Below are 7,659 nucleotides of genomic sequence, written 5' to 3'. Positions count from 1 at the left end.
TCCCTTACCCTCAGGGACCCAGACACAGGGTCCCACTGAGGCTCTCATGTTCTCTTCCTGAGTGCGTGAGTCTATCAAAAATTATTTTAATATCATACTTGTTATCTTCCTCCCCCTCCCTTCTCCTCCATGTCTTTGGCCTTTCTTCACCTTTTATTATGAGGCAGGGCAGGGAGGCCAAGAAAAGAGAGCAAGAGAGGCTTGACTCTCTTTAGCAATCTTCCCAAGGTGGCTGGCTATATATTCTCCAACCTCTGAAGGAAACCCTTTTGCCAACCAACCCCACCCTGCAGAGTTACTGATTCTTTGATCAGTCGTCTCTCCCCACCCCCTTACTGTTCCCATTCCGAGAGGTGATCTAGTATGCTCTCAGAAAACAAAACAAAACAAACAAACAAACAAACAAACAAACAAAAAAACAAAAAAACCAAAACACACACACACACACACACACACACACACACACACACACACACACACACACGCTCGCGAGGACGAGGGGAAGTCGTGCATAAAATAAATATTTTTCTGGCCAAAGTGAAAGCAAATCACTATGAAGGGGTACTCCTAGAAAAAAATAAATACAAACGGGCATTTTAACCATTCCACCACTGTTTTAACTCTGAATTTAGTCTTGGAAAAGGGGGCGGGCGGGAGGGCGAGCCAGCGAGCGAGCGGGCGGGCGGGCGGGCGGGGGCGGGGAGGGCGAGCGAGCGAGCGAACGGGCGGGCGGGCGGGCGGGCGGGCGGGCGGGGGGGGGGGGGAGGGCGAGCCAGCGGGCGGGCGGGCGGGTGAGTGGCCGGCGGGCGGTGGCAGCGAGCCCCAGAAAACAACAAACCCCAAGCGGTAGAGTGTTTTAAAAATGAGACCTAAATGGGGTGGAACTGAGGTCGCCGCCACCTTCCACTGACACCGTGCTTAGATGCTCCCTTCCTATACTGTGCTCCGTTCCCCTAATTGTGCCTGTTCCCTCGCCCCGCAGACCGATTCGCCAGCCACGTACTTTGACTTAGAGAACGGTTTCGCCTGTTTTCACCACTCACTGTCCTACTTTCGTTTTTGGGTGCCCGAGTCTAGCCCGCGTTCGCTATGTTCGGGCGGGACGATGGGGACCGTTTGTGCCACTCGGGAGAAGTGGTGGGTGGGTACGCTGCTCCGTGGTGCGTGCGCGAGTGTCCCACCCTGAGCTCGGGAGGACCCTCGGGAGAGACCGAATGAGTGAATGAATGTGGCGGCGCGTGAGCGATCTGTATTGGTTTGTTTGGTTGATGGAGACCGTTGTCGGGCGACACCTAGTGGTGACAAGTTTCCGCAACGCTCCTGCCGTCTCCGCTTGGTGACACAGAGGAGGGAAGTGCCTGTGGTGAGGCGGCCAGGGTGAGATGAGACCCGGCAAGCAGGCGGGGCGTATCGGAGATGGTGTCGTGTGGAGGGACAGTCTGTACCAAGGAGGTTGTACCGGGAGATGGGCAAAGCAGACCGAGTTGCTGCGCGCCCTTTGGGGAAATAGAAGGTTGGTGGCGACGTTATTAGGTCGACCAGAAGGCTTAAAGTCCTACGCATTTTTATTTTTTTTTTCTTCCAGAAGCCTTCTCTGTCCCCGTCACCGGGGACATTGTACTTCTGAGTCCGAGAGGACCCGACTGGCCCGGCTTACAAGCCGACGTGGCCCGGTGCTGGAGGTTCGGATCTTTTTTTTTTTTTTTTTTTTCCTCCAGAAGCCCTCTGTGTCCCTGTCACCGGTGTCCCTGTACTTCTGAGTCCGAGAGGACGCGACGGGCCCGGCTTACAAGCCGATGTGGCCCGGCCAGCTGGAGTGTCGGATCTTTTTTTCCTCCAGAAGCCCTCCGTGTCCCTGTCACCGGTGTCACTGTACTTCTGAGTCCGAGAGGACGCGACGGGCCCGGCTTACAAGCCGATGTGGCCCGGCCAGCTGGGGTGTCGGATCTTTTTTTCCTCCAGAAGCCCTCCGTGTCCCTGTCACCGGTGTCACTGTACTTCTGAGTCCGAGAGGACGCGACGGGCCCGGCTTACAAGCCGACGTGGCCCGGTGCTGGAGGTTCGGATCTTTTTTTTTTTTTTTTTTCCTCCAGAAGCCCTCCGTGTCCCTGTCACCGGTGTCCCTGTACTTCTGAGTCCGAGAGGACGCGACGGGCCCGGCTTACAAGCCGATGTGGCCCGGCCAGCTGGAGTGTCGGATCTTTTTTTCCTCCAGAAGCCCTCCGTGTCCTTGTCACCGGTGTCCCTGTACTTCTGAGTCCGAGAGGACGCGAGGGGCCCGGCTTACAAGCCGATGTGGCCCGGCCAGCTGGAGTGTCGGATCTTTTTTTCCTCCAGAAGCCCTCCGTGTCCCTGTCACCGGTGTCACTGTACTTCTGAGTCCGAGAGGACGCGACGGGCCCGGCTTACAAGCCGATGTGGCCCGGCCAGCTGGAGTGTCGGATCTTTTTTTCCTCCAGAAGCCCTCCGTGTCCCTGTCACCGGTGTCACTGTACTTCTGAGTCCGAGAGGACGCGACGGGCCCGGCTTACAAGCCGATGTGGCCCGGCCAGCTGGGGTGTCGGATCTTTTTTTCCTCCAGAAGCCCTCCGTGTCCCTGTCACCGGTGTCACTGTACTTCTGAGTCCGAGAGGACGAGACGGGCCCGGCTTACAAGCCGACGTGGCCCGGTGCTGGAGGTTCGGATCTTTTTTTTTTTTTTTTTTTCCTCCAGAAGCCCTCTCTGTCCCTGTCACCGGTGTCACTGTACTTCTGAGTCCGAGAGGACGCGAGGGGCCCGGCTTACAAGCCGATGTGGCCCGGCCAGCTGGAGGTTGGGATCTTTTTTCCTCCAGAAGCCCTCTCTGTCCCTGTCACCGGTGTCCCTGTACTTCTGAGTCCGAGAGGACGCGAGGGGCCCGGCTTACAAGCCGATGTGGCCCGGCCAGCTGGAGTGTCGGATCTTTTTTTCCTCCAGAAGCCCTCCGTGTCCCTGTCACCGGTGTCACTGTACTTCTGAGTCCGAGAGGACGCGACGGGCCCGGCTTACAAGCCGATGTGGCCCGGCCAGCTGGAGTGTCGGATCTTTTTTTCCTCCAGAAGCCCTCCGTGACCCTGTCACCGGTGTCACTGTACTTCTGAGTCCGAGAGGACGCGACGGGCCCGTCTTACAAACCGACGTGGCCCGGTGCTGGAGGTTCGGATCTTTTTTTTTTTTTTTTTTTTCCTCCAGAAGCCCTCTCTGTCCCTGTCACCGGTGTCACTGTACTTCTGAGTCCGAGAGGACGCGAGGGGCCCGGCTTATAAGCCGATGTGGCCCGGCCAGCTGGAGGTTGGGATCTTTTTTCCTCCAGAAGCCCTCTCTGTCCCTGTCACCGGTGTCCCTGTACTTCTGAGTCCGAGAGGACGCGAGGGGCCCGGCTTACAAGCCGATGTGGCCCGGCCAGCTGGAGTGTCGGATCTTTTTTTCCTCCAGAAGCCCTCCGTGTCCCTGTCACCGGTGTCACTGTACTTCTGAGTCCGAGAGGACGCGAGGGGCCCGGCTTACAAGCCGATGTGGCCCGGCCAGCTGGAGTGTCGGATCTTTTTTTCCTCCAGAAGCCCTCCGTGACCCTGTCACCGGTGTCACTGTACTTCTGAGTCCGAGAGGACGCGACGGGCCCGGCTTACAAGCCGATGTGGCCCGGCCAGCTGGAGGTTGGGATCTTTTTTTCCTCCAGAAGCCCTCTCTGTCCCTGTCACCGGTGTCACTGTACTTCTGAGTCCGAGAGGACGCGAGGGGCCCGGCTTACAAGCCGATATGGCCCGGCCAGCTGGAGTGTCGGATCTTTTTTTCCTCCAGAAGCCCTCCGTGACCCTGTCACCGGTGTCACTGTACTTCTGAGTCCGAGAGGACGCGACGGGCCCGGCTTACAAGCCGATGTGGCCCGGCCAGCTGGAGGTTGGGATCTTTTTTTCCTTCCAAAAGCCCTCTCTGTCCCTGTCACCGGTGTCACTGTACTTCTGAGTCCGAGAGGACGCGAGGGGCCCGGCTTACAAGCCGATGTGGCCGGGCCAGCTGGAGTGTCGGATCTTTTTTTTCTCCAGAAGCCCTCTCTGTCTTTGTCACCGGGGGCGCTTTACTTCTGAAGCCGAGGGAAAGCTATGGTCCCGCCTTTGTTTCATTTACCTATCGGTATTTTGAGTATTCCCGGTTGTCAGGTCGACCAGTTGTTCGTTTGACGTCCGGTTCTTTTCTTCATGGGGACATTTTTGGGCCACCCCCCCATGTATGACTTCCAGTTGTTCTCTGTGGGCTGTCATCTTCCTCCCTGTCATTTTTATGGTTTTGATCTATTCTATCTGTTCCTATTGGACCTGGAGATATGTAGTGACACGCTGTCCTTTCCCTATTTACACTAAAGGACACTAAAGGACACTAAAGAGAAAAGACCCTTTCAATCAAGGCTGTTTGCTTGTCCAGCCTATTTTTCTTTGCATATCGGCTTGGGTCTGTCGCCGTGCCTGAAACTGTGCCCGAGACATGCTTCCTGCTTTCCGTGCTTTTGCTTCCCGTTTGTGTGTGCGCTTGCTGGGCAGCTTGTGACAACCAGGGGCTATGATATTGCTGCGTTCTCAGGCGTTTTTCCCGATTTCCACGTTGTCGTTGTCACACCTGTGTCCTGTGTGGAATGGTTGCAGCCAGCTGTCTCGTGCTAGTGTTTTGTGTTCCTCCCGCTGGTTTTTTTTTTTTTTTTTTTTTTTTTGTTCCTGGGAGTCCCGAACCTCCACTGTCTTTCGTTTCCCCGTCTTCCACACGCCTCCCGAGTGCATTTTTTTTTTTTTTTTTGGCGGGGGGGAGGTGGAGAGTCCCGAATCCTCCACTCTCCTGTCTGCGGTGTCTTGGTTCTTCCTGCCACATGCCTCCCGAGTGCATTATTTTTTTTTTTTGGCGGGGGGGAGGTGGAGAGTCCCGAATCCTCCACTCTCCTGTCTGCGGTGTCTTGGTTCTTCCTGCCACATGCCTCCCGAGTGCATTTTTTTTTTTTTTTTTTTTTGGCGGGGGGGAGGTGGAGAGTCCCGAATCCTCCACTCTCCTGTCTGCGGTGTCTTGGTTCTTCCTGCCACATGCCTCCCGAGTGCATTTTTTTTTTTTTTTTTTTGGCGGGGGGGAGGTGGAGAGTCCCGAATCCTCCACTCTCCTGTCTGCGGTGTCTTGGTTCTTCCTGCCACATGCCTCCCGAGTGCATTTTTTTTTTTTTTGGCGGGGGGGAGGTAGAGAGTCCCGAATCCTCCACTCTCCTGTCTGCGGTGTCTTGGTTCTTCCTGCCACATGCCTCCCGAGTGCATTTTTTTTTTTTTTTTGTGGCAGCACCTTCGTTGTGTCTCTGCCCGGATCCGTACTGTCTTGCCCCGCGTGTAAGACATGCCTATCTCGCTTGTTTCTCCCGGTTGCGTGTTGTCGCTCACTCTGCTTAGATCGATGTGGTGCTCCTGAGTTCTCTTCGGGCCAGGGCCTAAGCCGCGCCAGGCGAGGGACGGACATTCATGGCGAATGGCGGCCGCTCTTCTCGTTCTGCCAGCGGGCCCCTCGTCTCTCCACCCTATCCGTATTCCGGTGGTGTGTGGAAGGCAGGGGTGCGGCTCTCCGGCCCGAGCACTGACCCGCGCGCACTTCTCGCAGTGGTTCGCGTGGTCCTCGTGGATCGCTTGCCCATCTTCCCTGAGCCGGGGAATGTTGGCTGGTGGCGATGCATAACCTTCCCGTCTGGTGTGTGCACGCGCGTTCTGTTTCTTGCAGAGGTGCTCCTGGATCGTTCCAGGTTTTGCCACCTAGGTGCCCGCTTCTGAGTTGGTGGTGGCGCTTCCCGTTTCCTGGCGTGCCTCCGGTGCTCCGTCTGGCTGTGTGCCTTCCCGTTTGTGTCCGAGAAGCCCATGAAAGGGGGGTCGAGGATTAGAGGAAGGGCGGTTAAAAAAAAAAGCCCCCTTCGTTGGGCGAGCGCCCACCCCGCGCACTCGCGGACCTTGCGCGTAGGGATGGTGCTGAGCGGTCGCGGCTGGCCTTTTTGTAAACTTTCGTGAAGCTTCCTTGCTCCTCGTGTGGAGCTTGGAGAGTGGCAGTGGCCTGTCTTTCGGGGGGGACCTGTTGCAGGGTCTCCTCTGTCCGCGTATGCTCAAAATACCCCTGGAAGAGAACCTTCCTGCTGCCGCAGACCCCCCCGCGCGGATGCCCGCGTGTGGGTCTTCTCTTGTCGCACACATCCTCTCTCGGTTGCCGGTTATCTGTCTGGCTCTGTGCCTTCCCGTTCGTGTCCGGGAAGCCCGTGAAAGGGGGGTCGAGGAGAGAGGAGGGGGCTAGGAAAAACAAGCCCCCTTCGTCGGGTGAGCGCCCAGCCCCGCGCACTCGCGGACCTTGCGCGTAGGGTTGGTGCTGAGCGGTCGCGGCTGGCCTTTTTGAGTTTTGTGAAACTCCTTGCTTCCTTGTGGGGAGCTTGGGGGGGCCTGGCCTTTCGGGGGGGACCGGTTGCAGGGTCTCCTCTGTCCGCGGATGCTCAAAGTACCCTTGGAAGGGAACCTTCCTGTTGCCGCAGACCCCCCCGCGCGGACCCCCGCGTCGTGGGTCTTCTCGCTTCCCTGTGTGTGCGCTTGTCGCACGTATTCTCTCGGTTGCCGGAGCTCGTCGGGGTTTTGGGTCCGTCCCGCCCTCAGTGAGAAAGTTGCCTTCTCTAGCTATCTTCCGGAAAGGGTGTGGGTCTCGAGGGGTCTCTCCCGGTCGGTCCCCTCGAGGGCTCGCCCCCTGACCACCTCCTGCGCGCGCAGCGTTTGCTCTCTCGTCTACCGCGGCCCGCGCCTCCCCGCTCCGAGTTTGGGGAGGGATCACGCGGGGCAGAGCCTGTCGGTCGTCCTGCCGTGGTTGCGGGGCCGTGTGGTCGGTCGGCCCGGTTGTGTGGTGGTGGCTGGGGAAAGGGCTCCGTGCACACCCCCGCGTGCGCGGTACCTTCCTCCCCTCCTGGGGGCCGCCGCGGGATGGGGTGTTGGGGAGGCGACGGTGGGCTCCCGGGTCCCGCCCGTCTTCCCGTGCCTCACCCGCGCCTTCCGTCGCGTGCGTCCCTCTCGCTCGCGTCCACGACTTTGGCCGCTCCCGCGACGCGGGCCTGTGCCGCGCGTGTTGCGTGCTGTGTGCTTCTCGGGCTGTGTGGCTGTCGCCTCGTCCCCCCTTCCCGTGGCAGCGTTCCCACGGCTGGCGGAATCGCGGGAGCCCTCCTTCCCCCTCCTCGGGGCCGAGAGGGTCCGCGTCTGGCGTTGGTTGAATCTCGCTCTTGGGGGCGGGCCGTTTTGTGGGAGGACGGCTGTTGGCCGCGTCCGGCGCGTCGTCGGACGTGGGGACCCGCTGCCGCTCGTGGGTCTTCGTCGGTCGGCATCGGTGCGTGGACATCGCTCTCTCTCGTGTTGGTGTCGCCTCCTCGGGCTCCCGGGGGGCCGTCAGGTTTCGGGTCGCCTCGGCGCTGCGGGCGTGGTGGGACTGCCCAGGGGAGTGGTGCAGTGTGATTCCCGCCGGTTTTGCCTCGCGTGCCCTGTCCGGCCCGTTGTCCGAGCGGCCTCTCGGTCCCTTGTGAGGTTTCCCCCTTCCGGGAGGGGCCCTGCCGCGGCCGCCCTTGCCGTCGTCGTCGGCCCTCGTTCTGCTGTGTCGTTCCCCCTCCC

Source organism: Mus caroli, unplaced genomic scaffold, assembly GCF_978045245.1.
Source record: "Mus caroli unplaced genomic scaffold, Mus_caroli_1 scaffold_67, whole genome shotgun sequence".
NCBI classification, from domain to species: Eukaryota; Metazoa; Chordata; class Mammalia; order Rodentia; family Muridae; genus Mus; species Mus caroli.
The sequence above is the reverse complement of the archived record's forward strand: the minus strand, read 5'-3'. Positions refer to the sequence as shown.